Genomic DNA, 17,992 nt, shown 5'->3' with positions numbered 1-17,992 from the left:
TCGAAACCATCCTTGCTAACACGGTGAAACCCCGTCTCTACTAAAAATACAAAAAATTAGCCAGGCGTGGTGGCGGGCGCCTTGTAGTCCTCCCAGCTACTCAGGAGGCTGAGGCAGGAGAATGGCGTGAATCTGGGAGGTGGAGCTTGCAGTGAGCCGAGATCGTGCCCTTGCACTCTAGCCTGGGAAACAGAGCGAGACTCCGTCTCAGAAACAAACAAACACCCCACCAGAACAACAAAACAAATGTGGTAAGACTAATCTTTTTTTTTTTTTTTTTTTTAATTTTGAGACAGAGTCTCACTCTGTCACCCAGGCTGGAGTGCTACGGCACGATCTTGACTCACTGCAACCTCCGCCTCCCGGGTTCAAGTGATTCTCCTGCCTCAGCCTCCTGAGTAGCTGGGATTACAGAAACAGACACATGCCACCATGCCCAGCTAATTTTTGTGTTTTTGGTAAAGATGGGGTCTCACCATGTTGGCCAGGCTGGTCTCAAACTCCTGACCTCAGGTGATCCGCCCGCCTCGGCCTCCCAAAGTGCTGGTATTACAGGGGTGAGCCACCATGTCCCACCTACAAATCACATCAATTGAGAACCATGGTCTTCAAAGTTATACATTATTTGCCATTATTGTTCTTTTTAAATCATAATGCATCTGAGTTGTTTGAAGAGGGGCCTAATTTTTGGCAAAACAGTCAAGTCATCTGGAGCCAAGACAGGTAAATTAGGCAGACAGATGGTCTAGTTTAAAAAAATTAGGTGGAGTCTATAATGTAGATGATGTGGAGTGGCTGTGACAGCAGCAGCATCCCTGAAGCAAAAAAAGCAGTCTCTAGAGGTGACTTTTGGCCAGGAGGCACCAGCCTGCAAGGCTCTGCCCAGGATTCCTCCCCAGGGCCTTAAGTCAGCCATAAGTGGCTTCCACCAAGGAACTCCCCAAGCCATTCAGAAGTCCCAGGTGAGTGCCCTCATTTGCATGTGTACTTTAAAATAAAATCCTAAAGCTCTTAGAATTTGAATGCATCTTAAGGACAACTTCACCTCCTAAATTCTTACATAGGTTGAATAGATCCCGATAAAATTAACCTTTACAACTACTCTTTTTTTTTTTTTGAGATGGAGTCTCGCTCTGTTGCCTAGGCTGGAGTGCAGTGGCACAATCTCGGCTCACTGCAACCTCCGCCTTCTAGGTTCGAGCCATTCTCCTGTCTCAGCCTCCCTAATAGCCAGGACTACGGCGCGTGCCACCATGCCTGGCTAATTTTTTGTATTTTTAGTAGAGACAGGGTTTCACCGTGTTAGTCAGAATGGTCTCGATCTCCTGACCTCGTGATTCGCCCGCCTCGGCCACCCAAAGTGCTGGGATTACAGGCGTGAGCCACTGCGCCCAGCCACAACTACTCTTAAATAGGCAGTATTTTCTTATGCAGGCAAACATTCCTGTTTTAATCATCCTCCTATCACTAATTTAAATAACAGGTCCTGGCCTGGCAGGATGGCTCACGCCTGTAATCCCAGCACTCTGGGAGGCTGAGGCGGGTGGATCACCTGCGGTCAGGAGTTCGAGACCAGCCTGGCCAACATCGTGAAACCCGTCTCTACTAAAAATACAAAAATTAGCCGGGCGTGGTGGCGCGGGCCTGTAATTCCTGCTACTTGGGAGGCAGAGACAGGAGAATTGCTTGAACCCGGGAGACAGAGGTTGCAGTGAGCCGAGATCGCACCACTGCCACTCCAGCCTAGGGGACAGAATGAGACTCCGTCTCAAAAAATAAAAAAATAAAAAAATAAAAAAAAAAGTGTGGGTTACCCTAACATATCAATTCATCCTCAATTTATTCTCTCTGTAGATTTAGTTTTTAAATAAAAACCAAACAAAGTATGATTCCTGGCATATGGGAATTTCAAAGGATAGCAACTGTGTGGAAAAGGTCTATTCCACTAAAACAGCATAAATGACGTATAAACCCAAGAAGCCGATGACTGCATATGAAACAACCAAACCAACAAGCAAAATATGATCTATGGAGCACAGTACTAACCCAGGAAAACAAGCTCTACTCCTGGCTTGATTATACACCTGCTGTATTTTAATTTTTAACTCAATGTTGAGCTTATTTAAATAAATAAAACATGCTACTTAACCACAATTTCAAAAGGAAAACAAAGTCACAAAAGAATGCAATAAATTACACAGTTGGACTAACATATTAGATAATTAAAGGTGATTCTATTCCCAAGTCTAACTATCAATCAACACTACTGCATTTAGTTACTCTATGCAATTTTATTGAGGAAGAGGTGTGGCAGGAACATTTTGCAGGGTTCCAAAAGGAGACACAGAAAGCGTGCCTACGAAGAGGACTGCAGTGAGGAGCTACAGATTGAGATTACATACAGTGGACTGGACAACTTTGGTTAGGACCAGGCTGTTTAATTTCTTCATAAACTTAACATAGCTTCCTTCCTAAAAACATGTTAATCCAGACTTTCTTCTCTCCAAAACAACCCGAAATGATACATCAACTGCTGCACTGAACTATATTAAGGCACTAGAATATTTACGGAAAAGCAAGAGTCCCGCAATTCAACGGGAAGCTTTTTAGTGAAGAAAGAAAACTTAAGGACCGAATAAATTTAAATATATGCTCTGTTTAACTTCCTTTCCCACCTATGAGGACTTGGTTTTTAACTTTCCTAGTTGATCGAAACTCAAAGAATGAAGACTACGTATGCTAATGTTTACTTAACGCTGAACTCGGGGCTACAGGAAGTCTCCTACTAAACAGTAGTTACATTAGGTGTAGATATTTATAAACCATCTGCAGCAAGTGACCCAGGATTCAATTACAACATCAACCCTCATATTTCATCGTATGGGCAAATTACCAGTCGAGTCAAGAATAAACTCATTCTGCCCTACTGGCGCTCTAGATCGAGTTGCACAATCCTGGGGCAGAACCGCCTTCACCTAGCCCTAAAGCATCAGGTACTAAGTTAGTGTGAGGACATTTTAAAGCGGGAGGGAAACTCAAGGGACTTAGTCCATACTCCCAAATTCAGAAATTTGTCACGTCACTTGAGATCAGAATGAAACTTAAGTTTCAGTCCCTTTGAGATCTCTGAGCGCACAAAGTCAGGCTGCTATCACTCGGCTGGGGAGTTCGAACCCGGCTGGATAAAAACTACTTGGTGCGGAACTCGTATCTTTTTCGCCCACCGTGGGGGGCCCGCACCGGTCGGGTCGGGCCAGGAGCCCGGGCGCAAGTTTGGGGGCGCAGCGGGGGCGGCGAGCGCGCGTCCCCCCGCCCGCTCAGGCAGCGTAGAGGTGCGAGCAGCTCAGCCAGCCTTGCAGAGGGAGCTCTCGGCAGCTCTGGGGTCCCTCTGCTCTCAGCCGCTGCAGCGCCGCCTGCGCCACTCGGCGGAGACGAAGACCAGCGGCGGCGACGCGCGGACTGGGAGCGACCGCCGAGCAGCCAAGCAGCTGGGGAGGCACGCAGGGCGGCAGGGTAGGTTCCGGGGACGGGGCTGGCTGGAGGAGGGGCAGCCCGAGACGCGACGGCTAGGGCCCGACACCCATACGGCACCGGGATCTGGCTTGGCGCGCGGCGGCAGTCGGTTCGAACCCTTAAGCTAGGCGGGCGCCGAAGCCGGGACGCGGAGATAGTGTCTCAGCTGGGGCCACCCGCCGCGGGAGGGGCGGAGGACACAGGACAGAGGGCGGGCCGCGGCCGGGCGATCGGCCGGCCAAGAACCGGCCTCGAGGGCAGACAAAGGAAGGAAAATGGAGTCGCCGGGCGCGCGGGCCTCTGCCTCTGCCGCCGCCCGAGGCCTAGCGCGCTGCCAGAAGGGAGGCCTAGCGGGCGGGCGGGCGGGCGTGGGGGTGGGGGGGGCGGCCGGGCCACGGCGGCGACGGGCAATGGCGGCGGCCGCGCCGCAGCAGGGACGGTAGAGGGAGACAAACACCCCCCGGCGGCGGCGCTGGCGCCGGGCTGCAGCCAGCGCCGACCGGAGCGGCCCCATCGTGACACCTAGAGGCGGCCCGCGAAACCTCCTCCACCCCGGGCCCCCTTACCTTCGCGCCACACCCCCCGCGGCGCCCGCTCCGCCGCCGCTCCACGGCTCCGGCCACCCGGCGTCTCCGGCGAGCTCCGCGCGTCCGCACCGGCTACCGCCGCCGCCGCTGCCGCCAAAGAAGCAGCTCCGCGCACGGTTTAATCGCTCCACAGGCTCAGACACAAAATGGCGGCGGCGCGGTGCAGTGCGCCTGCGTCGGCGCTGCCGGGGCCGCGGGTGCTGATAAGGGAAGGGACGGGTGGGGGGGCCGGCCGGGCGGCGAGTAGAGGGCGGGGGAGGAAAGGTGAGGGGAGGGGTTGTCGCAGGGCAGCATGGGAGGCGGCCCCAGGCGCCAACTTTCAAAAGCGGGCGCGATGGCGTCACGGGACGCGCCGCGAGTCGCGTCGTCACGCCGCACGCGCCCTCCCGCGCCCTCGCCGGGTCGCGCGTGGGCTCTACCGGCGCCGCGGCGCCCTGGCTCCCGCTGGGTGGGGCTTCCTGGGCGGAGGCCGCCGCCCCTGGGCGGTGCCGGATCCAGTCCGCTTGACCTTATTCCCTAGCTGCTGTCTCCGGCCCCCTGAACCCGTACAGGGTTGGGGAAGTGGGGGTGGCTGGAGGAAGCGCGCGCGGGGCAAGCCAGTGGGGCTGAGGAGGCTCCCGTGCCCGGCCCCGCCCAGTCTCCGCCCCAGCCAGGCCCGACCCGCCCTCCGAACGTCTTACAGCTGCCCGCCACCGAGTAAGGCCGGGTCGGTTCCCGCGCGCTCCCAGCTCCGTGCCCGCGAGCTACGACTGGAAGGGCTGTCCTTGCTCAGCGGCTTTTGGTGATGTCTCCGCCCTAGAAGAGGGCCACCTAAAAGCGGGTGCGAGAGAAGAGTGGGAGGGCCTCCTCTTGGTGTCCCCAGGCCACCTCAGCCCGGAGAGGCGGCGGAAGACCAGACTTGATGCTTTAACACGTTCATAGCAGTCGCTTTTTACTGAAAGGAGTTTCTGTATTTAACGCTGTGTAATTCTGTGGAAACGTGCATTTCTTGTCTTTGCGGGAGAGCTGTTCTCTGTGGGCGGAGACCTTCAGTCCCACCCCTCCCCAGGAGGCGCCTGCGGACCCTTTCCAACCTGCAGTCACGTTGACCAAGAACTGATTGCAAGGAGCTGGTGGCTCTGGGATGAGAGCTTTTTGGTACTTACAGGGAATATGACTCTTCCCTTAGATATCAAATGGACCCAGCATCTAGGGAGCAGCTTCTGGTCCATCTAGCTGACCGTTCTGTTGTGCGAATGCTGGCCCAATAACATACTCTTTTTTTTTCCCCTAAAGGAATAAAAAATCTGTACTTTTAAGATGTCAAATCTCCAGAGTTTTTAGATGTTAGCAACTGAATCAGATGTTTTTAAACTTCATGAGCTGATTAAGCCACACAGATGAGCTGTCAGTTTACGACCCCTGGCTTGGCTTGGAGGAAAGAGTGAAGAGAAATTCCATGGCCAAATCCTGGGGCACTCCAATATTGGGAGGGTAGTGGAGAAGGAGTCTGAAAGGCAGCATCTAGGAAGTCATGAAAGCTAGCACTGAGTTGTGGAATCCCTGGGCAGAGAAGGTTTCAGGTAGGAGGCATCAGCTGAGCGGTGTGATAAACTTGGGCCAGAGATGTGGCTATTGGATTGGGTTACCTTGCAAGTCACTGGAGAATGTCACTGATGGCCTTGGCTTGATTCACGTGGGTATATCAGGGAGGTGGACCTGACTGGAATGGGTTGAAGAGTCACCAGGAAAGTGAGGAAATGGAGACAGCACATGTATGCAATTTGAGAGAGTTTTTGCTGTGAAGGGACCAGATAAGTTTGGGGACAGATATAGAAAGAAGAAATGTTTTGAAAGATAGTAGGGGCCGGGCGCAGTGGCTCACGCCTGTTATCCTAGCACTTTGGGAGGCCGAGGCAGGTGGATCACCTGAGGTCAGGAGTTTGAGACCAGCCTGGCCAATGTGGTGAAACCCCGTCTCTACTAAAAATACAAAAATTAGCTGGGTGTGGTGGCGTGCGCCTGTAATCCCAGCTACTGGGGAGGCTGAGGCAGGAGAATTGCTTGAACCCGGGAGGCAGAGGTTGCAGAGAGCCAGGATTGGGCCACAGCGCTCCAGCCTGGGCAACAAAGCGGGACTCCATCTCAAAAAATAATAATAAATAAAATAAAAGATGGTAGGGTTCCCAGAGCATGTTTATGTGCTGTTGGGAGTGATACGGTGGGGAAGAAAGATGGGTGATCCAGGAGAGAGAAGGCTTGCTTGACCCATATAGGAGTGAAATCCATGAGAAGATATAAGGAAACAGGGAGGGTTGACCTTGGAGAGGAACAGGGATGCTTCCATTCATGATAAGGGCAACAAAGGTGAAGACAGATGCAAGTGCAGGGGAGAGGGAAGGCAAGTCCTTAACAGGATTGCCTTGGTGGCATTGGGTACTCATCTGAGGTTTGTGATCATGACGTTAAAGGTAAACCAGTTGGGCCAGTGTGTTGGTTTTTCTCCAACATTCAGCTGCTTGGGTACAGACATGAAGAAAAGGGATAGTACAGCTTCTCAACACTAGGACCCAATTTTTCTCATTTCTTTTTTTTTTTTTTTTTTTTTTTTGAGATGGAGTTTCACTCTTAACGCCCAGGCTGGAGGGCAATGGTGTGATCTCGGCTCACCGCAACCTCTGCCTCCTGGGTTCAAGCGATTCTCCTGCCTCCGCCTCCTGAGTAGCTGGGATTACAGGCATGCGCCACCACCCCCGACTAATTTTGTATTTTTAGTAGAGATGGGGTTTCTCCATGTTGGTCAGGCTGGTCTTGAACTCCCAACCTCAGGTGATCCGCCCGCCTCGGCCTCCCAAAGTGCTGGGATTACAAGCGTGACTCACCGTGCCTGGCAGGTTTTCTCATGTTTAATCCCAGTTACTTACCTTATACCATTAGATACTATTTTAGAAATGTGTGAAGTATTTGAAAAATTTACACGTGACCCTTCTTTTTCTAAAAACCAAGTTATCCCATTTGCCTCTTATGTACACATTAGGACTCAGACATAAAGAAAAGACAAATTCAGAGGAAAATTACCAAACAGATGCCTCTGGAATATTCGAATTTTGCATTCTCCTCAGCCCAAATAGCTCCTGGTATACTTAGGAACTTATGTACTAGAAACAACGAAGCTGACATGCACATAGGGAGACCCTGTTTATACAAAAAATTTAAAAATTAGCTGAGTGTGGTGGCGCATGACTGTAGTCCCAGCTACTTGGGAGGCTGAGGTGGGAGGATCGCTTGAGCCCAGGAGGTCGAGACTACAGGGAGCCATGTGTGTGCCACTGTACTCCAGCTTGGGTGATGAAGCAAGACCCTGTCTCAAAAAAATAAAAAATAGGCCAGGCACAGTGGCTCATGCCTGTAATCCCAGCACTTTGGGAGGCCAAGGTAGGTGGATTGCTTGAGCCCAGGAGTTTGAGACTAGCCTGGGTAACATGGCAAAAGCCCAGCTCTACAAAAAATTAGCTGAACATGGTGGTGTGCACCTGTAGTCCCAGCTACTTGGGAGGCTGAGGCAGGAGCATCACTTGAGCCCAGGAGGTTGAAGCTGCAGTGAACCCCGATTGCACCACTACATTCCAGCCTGCGTGACAAAGCAAGACATTGTCTCAAAAATAAAAAAAAAAATTAAAAGCTGACTTGCATTTAAACTTTAGATTTTCTAGTAACATTAATAAGCTAATTAGTTTGCTTTCTCAAGATTTTACTTCAAATCATCTTCCTTTTTTGTTGTTGTTGTTTTTTGTTTTTTGTTTTTTGTTTTCTTTTTGTGGAGATGAGGTCTCACTGTGTTGCCCAGGCTGGTCTCAGGCTCCAGCAATTCTCCTGTCTTGGCCTTCCAAAGTGCTGCGATGTAAGCCACCACACCTGTCCCCATCTTCTTTAAGAGTAGACTGCAAGAACACCTTCTAAAGCTTTTATGTAGGCAAATATGAAGCAGTGGATTTATTTTTTTATTTTATTTTATTTTTAGATGTAATCTCACTCTGTCGCCCAGGCTGGAATGCAGTGGCTCGATCTCAGCTCCCTGCAACTTCTGCTTCCTGGGTTCAAGCAATTCTCATGCCTCAGCCTCCCGAGTAGCTGGGACTACAGGTGTGCACTACCACTCCTGGCTAATTTTTTGTATTTTTGGTGGAGACAGGGTTTCACTATGTTGGCCAGGCTGGTCTTGAACTCCTGATCTCAGGAGATCCGCCCACCTCAGCCTCCCAAAGTCTTGGGATTACAGATGTAAGCCACCACACCCAGCCTGAGGCAGTGGATTTAGAGGGAAAAAAACCTCAACTATATTTATGATTATATTTACAACTATATATTAATTATATTTATAACTCTATGATCTCTGAGGCATCAAAAGCCAGGAATGGGGTCCAAGTGGCCTTGGAGCCTGCTTTCTGAAGACAAGGACCCTATGTACTGCTCTCACATAGGGCTGAGAAAATGCCAAGGATCACTAAGGAAGGAAGAAAAAATATTTTCTGGCTGGGCATAGTGGCTCACGCCTGTAATCCCACACTGTGGGAGGCCGAGGCAGGCGGATCACCTGAGGTCAGGAGTTTGAGACCAGCCTGGCCAACATGATGAAACCTCATCTCTACTGAAAATATAAAAATTAGCCAGGCGTGGTGGCGCACCTGTAATCCCAGCTACTCAGGAGGCTGAGGCAGGAGAATTGCTTGAACCTGGGAGGTGGAGGTTGCAGTGAGCCAAGATTGCGCCACTGCACACCAGCCTGGGTGACAGAGCGAGACTTCATCTCAAAAATAAATAAACAAACAAAATATTTTCTTGTCTTTATGGTAAATCTTGATGTGTCCTACTTTATGGAGTCAGCTCCAAAGACGAAGGAACAGAAGGCCAAACAAAAGGGATAGAATGTTTGAGGCTGGAAAGAAACAAGCTGAGGGAAAATATGATGACAGGCTGTGAAACAGTTGAGGTGATAAAAATAAGGCTAGGCTGGGTGCGGTGGCTCATGCCTGTAATCCCAGCACTTTCAGAGGCCGAGGTGGGCGGATCACTAGGTCAAGAGATTGAGACCATCCTGGCCAACATGGTGAAATCCCGTCTCTACTAAAAATACAGAAATTAGCTGGGCATGGTGGCGTGTGCCTGTAATCGCAGCTACTCAGGAGGCTGAGGCAGGAGAATCGCTTGAACCTGGGAGGCGGAGGTTGCAGTGAGCCGAGATCGCACCACTGCACTCCAGCCTGGCGACAGAGCGAGACTGTCTCAAAAAAAAAAAAAAGATCTGGCCCTGAGCCTCACATACAGGACCAGAAACCCAATGTGGTTTGTACCCTAAGAGCAGATTCCTTCCTTGGGGACTTGTCAGGCGCACAGGCGCTTGCTAGATAAGCAGAGTGCTGTTAACAACAGGCAAGTGGACCAGTGTCCTCGTGCTGGCAAAAGCCATATTGATCCCCTATAGGAGAGCATTCGGGGAAGCCAAATTACTACAAATATTTGATGAGCAGTTAATTAGATTAAGCAGTGTTAGTTATGTAACTTAAATGTTTAATGTCACCCTCTCTGGATGCTGGAATTAGATTGTTCGGGATTCAAGTCTAGTCTTGGTTTCTTATTAGCTGTGTGGTCTCTGTTGAATTAGTAACAACTCAACTATAGATTTCTCTTCTATAAAATGGGATGATAGGTTGGGCGTGGTGGCTCATGCCTGTAATCCCAGCACTTTGGGAGGCCAAGGCAGGCGGATCACCTATGGTCAGGAGTTCAAGGCCAGCCTAGCCAACATGGTGAAACCCTGTCTCTACAAAAATACAAAAATTAGCCAGGTATGATAGTGGGTGCCTGTAATCTCAGCTACTCAGGAGGCTGAGGCGGGAGAACTGCTTGAACCTGGAAGGCAGGGGTTGCAGTGAGCCGAGATCGTGCCACTGCACTCCAGCCTGGGTGACAGAGGAGACTCTGTCTCAAAAAAATAAATAAAATTGGATGATCATTGTGCTTGATACAGCCATAAGGATTAGACAAGAAAATGCAAGTAAAGCTTTTTTTTTTTTTGGAGACAGGGTCCCATTGTCCACTGTCGCCCAGGCTGGAGTGTGGAGTGCAGTGGCGAACTCTGCTCACTGCAACCTTTGCCTCAGCGTTCTGAGTTGCTGGGACTATAGGTGAGTGCCAACACACCCGGCTAAGGGTTTTTGTTTTTTGTAGAGATGGGGGTCTTACTATGTTGCCCTGGCTGGTCTCGAACTCCTGGTGTGAAGCAATCCTCCTACCTCAGCCTCCCAAAGTGCTGGGATTACAGGCATGAGCCACTGCACCTGGCCAGAAATCATTATCCTATGATTCTCAGGAGAACAGTTGTATTTCCAAGATCTTCCTTGGCTCCTCCTGTTACCCCTGTAAAGCTTGCAATAATTATGATCATTTACATGGTTTTTAAAAAACTCTTTAATCAAGATAATCAACAAATGAAGGGGAGACATATTGATTTTCTAAGACATAATGAGCAGGGAATCTTCCTGCCCTCTTTGCGGTAAGGCCTAAAGTTACATGTGAACACTCTGGTTTTCTCTATACCTATTGAGAACATGTGTGAGACATGATGCAGCTCATCAAGTAATTATTGAATACTTGCTGTGTGTAGCTTCCTGTTCTAGGCACTGGAGATTCAAAGATGACTCACGATGTGTTTCCTGCCCTTGGACTCAAAATTTAACTAGTAAAACTGGTTAAAACAAACACACAAAAAATTAATGCAATAACTGTTATAGTGAAAAGAAATGAGCTCACAGCTAAAGGAGTAAATCACTCCAGGAGTATCTCATTTCAGCTGGGTCTAAAGGATTAGCAAGGCATTAACAAGTTGACACGAAGACATGTAATGTGAAGAGCCATGATCAAAGGCATAAAAGTCTACAAGAGTATTCAGGGGACAGCGAGTCATCTTACACCATTGGATGAGGGTGTAGAGTAGTGATGCTAAACCTTTAAAGACATTTGGAAAGCTTTTATTGTCTACCAACATCAACTGCCAAGCCTAACCACTTCTAACATTTTAATTTTTTTTTGTCCCCAAGATGGAGTCTTGCTCTGTTGCCCAGCCTGGAGTGCAGTGGTGCAATCTTGGCTCACTGCAACCTCTGCCTCCCAGATTCAAGCGATTCTCCTGCCTGAACCTCCCAAATTGCTGGGATTGCAGGCACACACCACCATGCCCAGTTAATTTTTGTATTTTTAGTAGAGATGGGTTTCACCATGTTGGCCAGGCTGGTCTCAATCTCCTGACCTCACGAGCCGCCTGCCTTGGCCTCCCAAAGTGCTGGGATTACAGGCATGAGCCACCAAGCCCGGCCTATTCTAACATTTTGAAGACTCATCCTTCCATATCATCTCCTGCCTAGACTGTAGGAGTTTTTTTCCTTATTAATGTCTGCTTTCTTCAGACCCCTGTGAAAGCCTTATTTATTTATTTATTTATTTATTTATTTATTTATTTTTGAGACAGAGTTTTGCTCTTGTTGCCCAGGCTGGAGTACAATGGCATGATCTTGGCTCACCACAACCTCCACCTCCCGGGTTCAAGCAATTCTCCTGTCTCAGCCTCCCAAGTAGCTGGGATTACAGGCATGCACCACCATGGCCGGCTAATTTTGTATTTTTAGTAGAGACGGGGTTTCTCCATGTTAGTCAGGCTGATCTCGAACTCCCAACCTCATGTGATCTGCCCACCTCAGCCTCCCAAAGAGCTGGGATTACAGGCGTGAGCTGCCACGCTGGCCTATTTATTTATTTATTTATTTTGAGGTGGAGTCTCGCTCTGTCGCTCAGGCTGGAGTGCAGTGGCGAGATCTCAGCTCACTGCAGCTTCTGCCTCTCAGGTTCAAGCAATTCTCCTGCCTCAGCCTCCTGAGTAGCTGGGACTACAGGTATGTGCCACCATGCGCAGCTAATGTTTTCGTATTTTTAGTAGAGATGGGGTTTCACCGTGTTAGCCAGGATGGTCTTGATCTCCTGACCTTGTGATCTGCCCGCCTCAGCCTCCCAAAGTGCTGGGGTTACCCCGGCCAGCCGTATTTATTTTTTACCTCTCAGCTCAAATGACTGCTCTTTAAGGTATAAAGGACTGTTGCTAGACCTATATCCAATGTTTTAGAAGTTGATTTTGTTTTCTATGCTGTTACTTACTTTTCCAAACATGCATGGATCACCCTTTATAATCCATCTCTATATTTTTCATTTTGCAAAACACCTTCATGTCTGCCTTTTCAAGTGATCTCACAGCTCTATTTGATGAGCCAGGCAGTTTTGTCCTAAATTCAGAAATGAAGTCACTTGCTCAGGGTTGTCCGGCAACTTGTTGGCAAAATCAGAATGAGTACAGTAGTCTCCCCCTTGTTCACAGCTTCACTTTCTGCTATTTTCTGCTATTGGTTACCCATGGTCAACTGCAGTCTGAAAATACTAAATGGAAACTTCCAGAAATAAACAATTCATAAGTTTCAAATTGCACACCATTCTGAGTAGAGTGGTGAAGTCTCACAACATCCTGCTGCATACTGCCTGGAATGTGACCCGTTCCATTGTCCAGCATACCCATGCTGTATACACTACCCACCTATTAGCCACTTAGTAGCCATCTCAGTTATCAGATTGATAACACATACTATATATAGGGTTCAGGACTATCCTTGATTTCAGACATCCACCAGAGAGCTTGGAACATATCCCCCATAAAAAATGGGGGACTGTAGGCTTGGTGTGGTGGCTCACGCCTATAATCCCAGCACTTTGGGAGGCTAAGGTGGGTGGATCACGAGGTCAGGAGCTCGAGACCAGCCTGACCAACATGGTGAAACCTCGTCTCTACTAAAAATACAAAAATTAGCTGGGTGTGGTGGCGTGTGCCTGTCATCCCATCTACTCCAGAGACTGAGGCAGGGGAATCACTTGAACCTGGGAGGTGGAGGTTGCAGTGAGCCGAGATTGCGCCACTGCAGTCCAGCCTAGGCGACAGAGCGAGACTCTGTCTCAGAAAAAAAAAGATGGGATCTCACTCTGTCGCCCAGGCTGAAGTGCAATGGTGTAATCATAGCTCACTGCAGCCTTTAACTCCTGGGCTCAAGCAATCCTCCTGAGTCACTAGGACTACAGGCACATGCCACCAAGTCTGGCTAATAAAAAAATTATTTATAGAGACAGGGTCTCACTATGTTGCCCAGGCTTGGAAGGGCTTTAATTGTGGAAACTTCAGGCTCTCAGGCAGACAGCAGAGGTATTTAGGTGATGACTTATTAATCTATAAGTATGTCCTGAATAACTGCTTAGGACCCAGGTCTATGTTCGAGGTTAGGTAATATCAGAGATATATAGAGGATGTCCCTAGCCCTCGAGTGCCTTCTATTTCATTTTATATTAGTGTGGAAATATCAGACTAAACCTCTAGTATTAGAAGTTAAAAGTCAAGGATGAAAAGGGAAGTGTAAAGGTATAGGCTACAGGTGTGGAAAGAATGGAGCGGTCACTGGACATCACAGTAGTCATATGAAACCGCATGCTCAGCTTCTAGCCTTTACCCACTCTGGCCCAGGCTACTCTTGCTTCTTCTTCTTTTTTTTTTTTTTTTTTTGAGATGGGGTCTCACTCTGTTGCCCAGGCTATCAGGCAGTGGTGCAATCACAGCTCACGCAGCCCTGACCTCCCGGGCTCAAGTTATCCTCCTGCTTCAGCCTCCTCAGTAGCTGATGCTACAGGTGCACACCACTATGCCCAGCTAATTTTTGTATTTTTTGTAGAGATGGGGTTTTGCCATGTTGCCCAGGCTGGTCTCGAACTCCTGAGCTCAAGCAATCCACCTGCTTCAGCCTCCCAAAGTGCTGGGATTATAAGCATGAGCCACCAGGCCCAGACTCTTGCTTCTTCTAATGTAACTGCAGGCTCCTCCCTGCTTCCAGCCTCCTCCCTCTCACAGCTGCCAGAGTGACCTTCCCAAAGCACACACGTGATCACAAAAGCCCCCTGCTTCAAGCCCACGGGTGGCTCCCCAGTACCCTGGGATAAATTCCAAACTCCTCAGCCACTCCACAAGGCCTCCCATGACCAAGCCCCTGCTCACCCACTCAGCCTCATCTCCAACTGCCCCCTCTGGCCCCTGGGATTCAGCTTGCTTGCTTCCTCCACCAGTCTGACCTCAGTCCTCCCTCCCTCTGTTGTCCCCTCCTCAGGCTTCTGTTCCATTCCTTAATTGGGATCCTGGTGGTGAAAGTGCATTCTAAAGCGCTATGCCCCATGGGGGGACTAGGGAGAGTGTTTCTGAGTTTCCAGGCTTCTTCCACACTGAACATATGGTACTTTCACACTCAAAGTGCTTTTCAGGTTGCTTTTGACATAAGACAAGGCCATCAGTTGGGGAGGTGTATTTAAGGGAAACCAGAGCTAGAGACAGGTTTTAGAGGTATTCATCAGAAGATATTTCTGGACCACTTACTGTGTATCTGGCCTTGGGTGCTGGGCATAGCAAAGGCAGATGCAGCCTGAACAAATAGAGAATTGGCTGGCCCCACGCCAGACCTGCTGAATTGGAATCTCCAGGGAAGTTCTCAGGTGAATCTTAGAACTGGGTAAGTTGGAAAGCCCTAACCTGATTTCATTTGTAAGACATATCCAGAATAGACAAATCTGTAGAGACAGAAAGTAGATTAGTGGTTGCCTGGGGGTAGGGAGGAGAATACGGAAGCGCAGGGATGACAGCTAAGGGGTGCAGGGTTTCTTTTTGGGTTGATGAAAATGTTCTAAAATTGTGGTGATGGCTGTGCAACTCTGAATATACTAAAAGCCATTGAATTGTACACTTTAAGTATTTATTTATTTTTTTGAGACGGAGTCTCACTCTTCACCTAGGTTGGAGTGCAGTGGCATGATCTAACTCATTTCAACCTCTGCCTCCCGGGTTCAAGAGATTCTTCTGCCTCAGCCTCCCAAGTAGCTGGGATTAGAAGCATCCACTACCATGCCCAGCTAATTTTTGTATTTTTTAAGTAGAGACAACATGGGGTTTCACCATGTTGGTCAGGCTGGTCTGGAACTCCTGACCTCAGGTGGTCCACCTGCCTTGGCCTCCAAAAGTGCTGGGATTATAGGCATGAGCCACTGCACCTGGCCAAATTGTACACTTTAAATGGTTGAATTGCATGGTATGTGCGCTAAATCTTAAAAAGAGCTGCTTAAAAAAAATAAATAAAAATAAAAAGGCTGGGTGTGATGCCTCATACCTGTGATCCCAGCACTTTAGAAGGCCAAGATGGAAGGATCACTTGAGGCCAGCCTGGGCAACACAGTGAGACCACCTCTTTAGCAGGGCATAGTGGTGTGTGCCTATAGTTCCAGCTACTTGGTAGGCTGAAGCAGGAGGATCCCTTGAGCCCAGGAGTTCAAGGTTACGGTGAGCTATGATCATACCACTGCACTCCAGCCAGGACAACAGAGCAAGACCCTGTCTCAAAAACAAAACAAAACACTTGGACCAAGTTCTAGAGGGAAGGCACCCACCTCAGACCTGGGTGGTTACCCAGTAAAATTGTCAGCATATACTATGAATGTATGTTCCAGAGGGTACAAAGTAAATAAGCAATTGCAGGCCAGGTGCGGTGGCTCACGCCTGTCATCCCAGCACTTTGGGAGGCCAGGGTGGGTGGATCACCTGAGGTAAGGAGTTTGAGACCAGCCTGACCAACATGGAGAAACCCCGTCTCTACTAAAAATACAAAATTAGCCGGGCGTGGTGGCACATGCCTGTAATCCCAGCTACTTGGGAGGCTGAGGCAGGACAATCGCTTGAACCCAGGAGGCGGAGGTTGCGGTGAGCTGAGATCACGCCATTGCACTCCTGCCTGGGCAACAAGTGTGAAACTCTATCTCAATAAATAAATAAATAAATAAAATAAGCAATTGCAATGAAGTGTGATTAGTCTTATAGAAGGGAAAGCGCAGGCTCCTGTGACAAGAGCAGGTGGGCATGCAGCTTCCTAAAGAAATATATGGGCCAGGTGCCATGGCTCACACCTGTAATCCCAGCAGTTTGGGAGGCTGAGGCGGGTGGGTCACTTGGGGTTAGGAGTTAGAGACCAGCCTGGCCAACAAGGTGAAACCTCATCTCTACTAAAAATACAAAAATTAGCTGGGCGTGGTGGCGGGCATCTGTAATCCCAGCAACTCCAGAGGCTGAGGCACAAGAATTGCTTGAACCCAGGAGGCAGAAGTTACAGTGAGCCGAGATTGCGCCACTGCACTCAGCCTGGGCAACAGTGCAAGACTCCATATCAAAAAAATATATATTTAGGGCACTTAATTGGGAGGATTCTGATGGCTGGGATGTGGGTACAGAGGAAAGAGTAAGGATGAGGCTCTGTTATATGGCTTGGGTACCTGGGAAATTGGTAACCCCTAGAGCTGTTGGAGGAGAAACAAGTTTTGAGAAGATGTTGAGTCTGATTTTGAGCATGTTGAGTTTGAAATGCCCCAGATGTTCAAAAGGAAGTATCCAGTGAGCAGCTGGATGTGGGGGTCTGGAAGCAAGGTAAGAACCATGTGAATGATTGGCATGCAGCCTTAGCATGTGGATGGAAGCCAGCAGGATGGGGAGGTCATCTAGGGGTATGTTTTGAGAGAGGAGGAAAGGGCCTAGAATGGAACCCTGTGGGGCGATTTTTATTTTTTAAGTAGAGACAACATGGGGTTTCACCATGTTAAGACATGCCTGAGGAGGAGGAGAAGGTTGTAAGGAGATTTAGAGGAGACAGCTAGAAATCTAGGTGTTGCATATAGCAATTCAGCTGCTCTCAGTCAGCATTCACTGAGTGTCCATATGCCCTGTGTGTATCTGGAGACAAGTGAGACAAGTGAGACTTGACCCTTGACATTAAACTCAGACTAGTGGCCATCACCCAATTGCCATCAACCTTCTGAAACAAGAGACCCCTTTCTCACAGGCCAATGTCAGTCCTATTTTCTAAATGATAGATTGTGCTTCATTAGCAGTTTATGTGAGGCACTGGAGTCCTTCCCAAGCTCACCCTCCTGTATCACCCAGGCCCGGAAAAGCCAGGCCTTGCAGCCAAGCCAAGAGGCTTCTGTCCATGGGAGATGGATGGCCTGAAAGGGACACTCCAGGAGTGTCTGGGGTGGGGAGGGGCTATGGAGGGAAAGGAGGGTCATGTCATATGTCTGGGGTTCAGCAAATTGTACCCACATACCAGGCACAGAAACATACAAGGAAGGCACCCCCGCTCTGTGGGCGAGACAAAGCAGCAATCCTCTTCCCACATGCCAACCCATCTGCTTCTTTGCCTTCACAAACGTGCCTTTTTTCTTTCTTCTTTTTTTGGTCCTCTGCAGCTTGGAATACATGAGGAAGAAGAGTGGGAGACAGGAGGAAAGGTAAGGTTGGGAGAGGGCAAGAGGAAAGGAGGGGAGTAGAGGGAACACTCCATCGATTGCCAGCACAATAAACTGTATCATGGACTACTTCAGCCTGGCCCCTGTTTTGCAGTGCGCGTGGATCAGTTTCCTCTGGGCAGAGTCTCAGAGATGATGGCCAAGGCGACTGTGGCCTCAATGGACTTAACTGATAGGGCACTTCTCAGTGTGTCGCAGGCCTTGGAGGCCCATTTCCATCTGTCCCCTCAGAGGCTGGGCAGACGCTTCCCTGCCCTGATACCTTTGACTCATGATGGTATCGTCAACTACCCATCACCTGGGGCAAGGGGCTCCCAACTGTCCTCAATCCCAGACAGCAGGAACACGTGCCTCCCTGACCCACATGACAGCAGGGTAGGGGGTGGGAGAATGCTATGGGCAGGTTTGCCCTGTGGGAGGCCCCTGTGAGGCAGAGCGGGTCG

At 49.3% G+C, this 17,992-nt stretch overlaps 1 protein-coding gene across 2 annotated transcripts in view; it reads right to left on the bottom strand.

Moving 5' to 3' along the window:
- CTCF (CCCTC-binding factor) overlaps positions 1 to 4,279 on the bottom strand; it is a 74,149-nt gene extending 69,870 nt beyond the window's left edge. The window contains exon 1 of one of the 2 annotated variants that reach the window (XM_002826547.6): positions 4,080 to 4,279. The gene's annotated coding sequence lies outside the window, so the exon portion shown is untranslated. The remainder of the gene's footprint in view (positions 1 to 4,079) is intronic. The other variant, XM_054534972.2, reaches the window with a different exon arrangement.
- Positions 4,280 to 17,992: the final 13,713 nt, after the last annotated feature.

The sequence above is a fragment of the Pongo abelii genome, chromosome 18 (assembly GCF_028885655.2).
Source record: "Pongo abelii isolate AG06213 chromosome 18, NHGRI_mPonAbe1-v2.0_pri, whole genome shotgun sequence".
Lineage (NCBI taxonomy): Eukaryota > Metazoa > Chordata > Mammalia > Primates > Hominidae > Pongo > Pongo abelii.
Note: the sequence above shows the minus strand (reverse complement) of the source record. Positions and strands in the feature narration are given on the sequence as shown.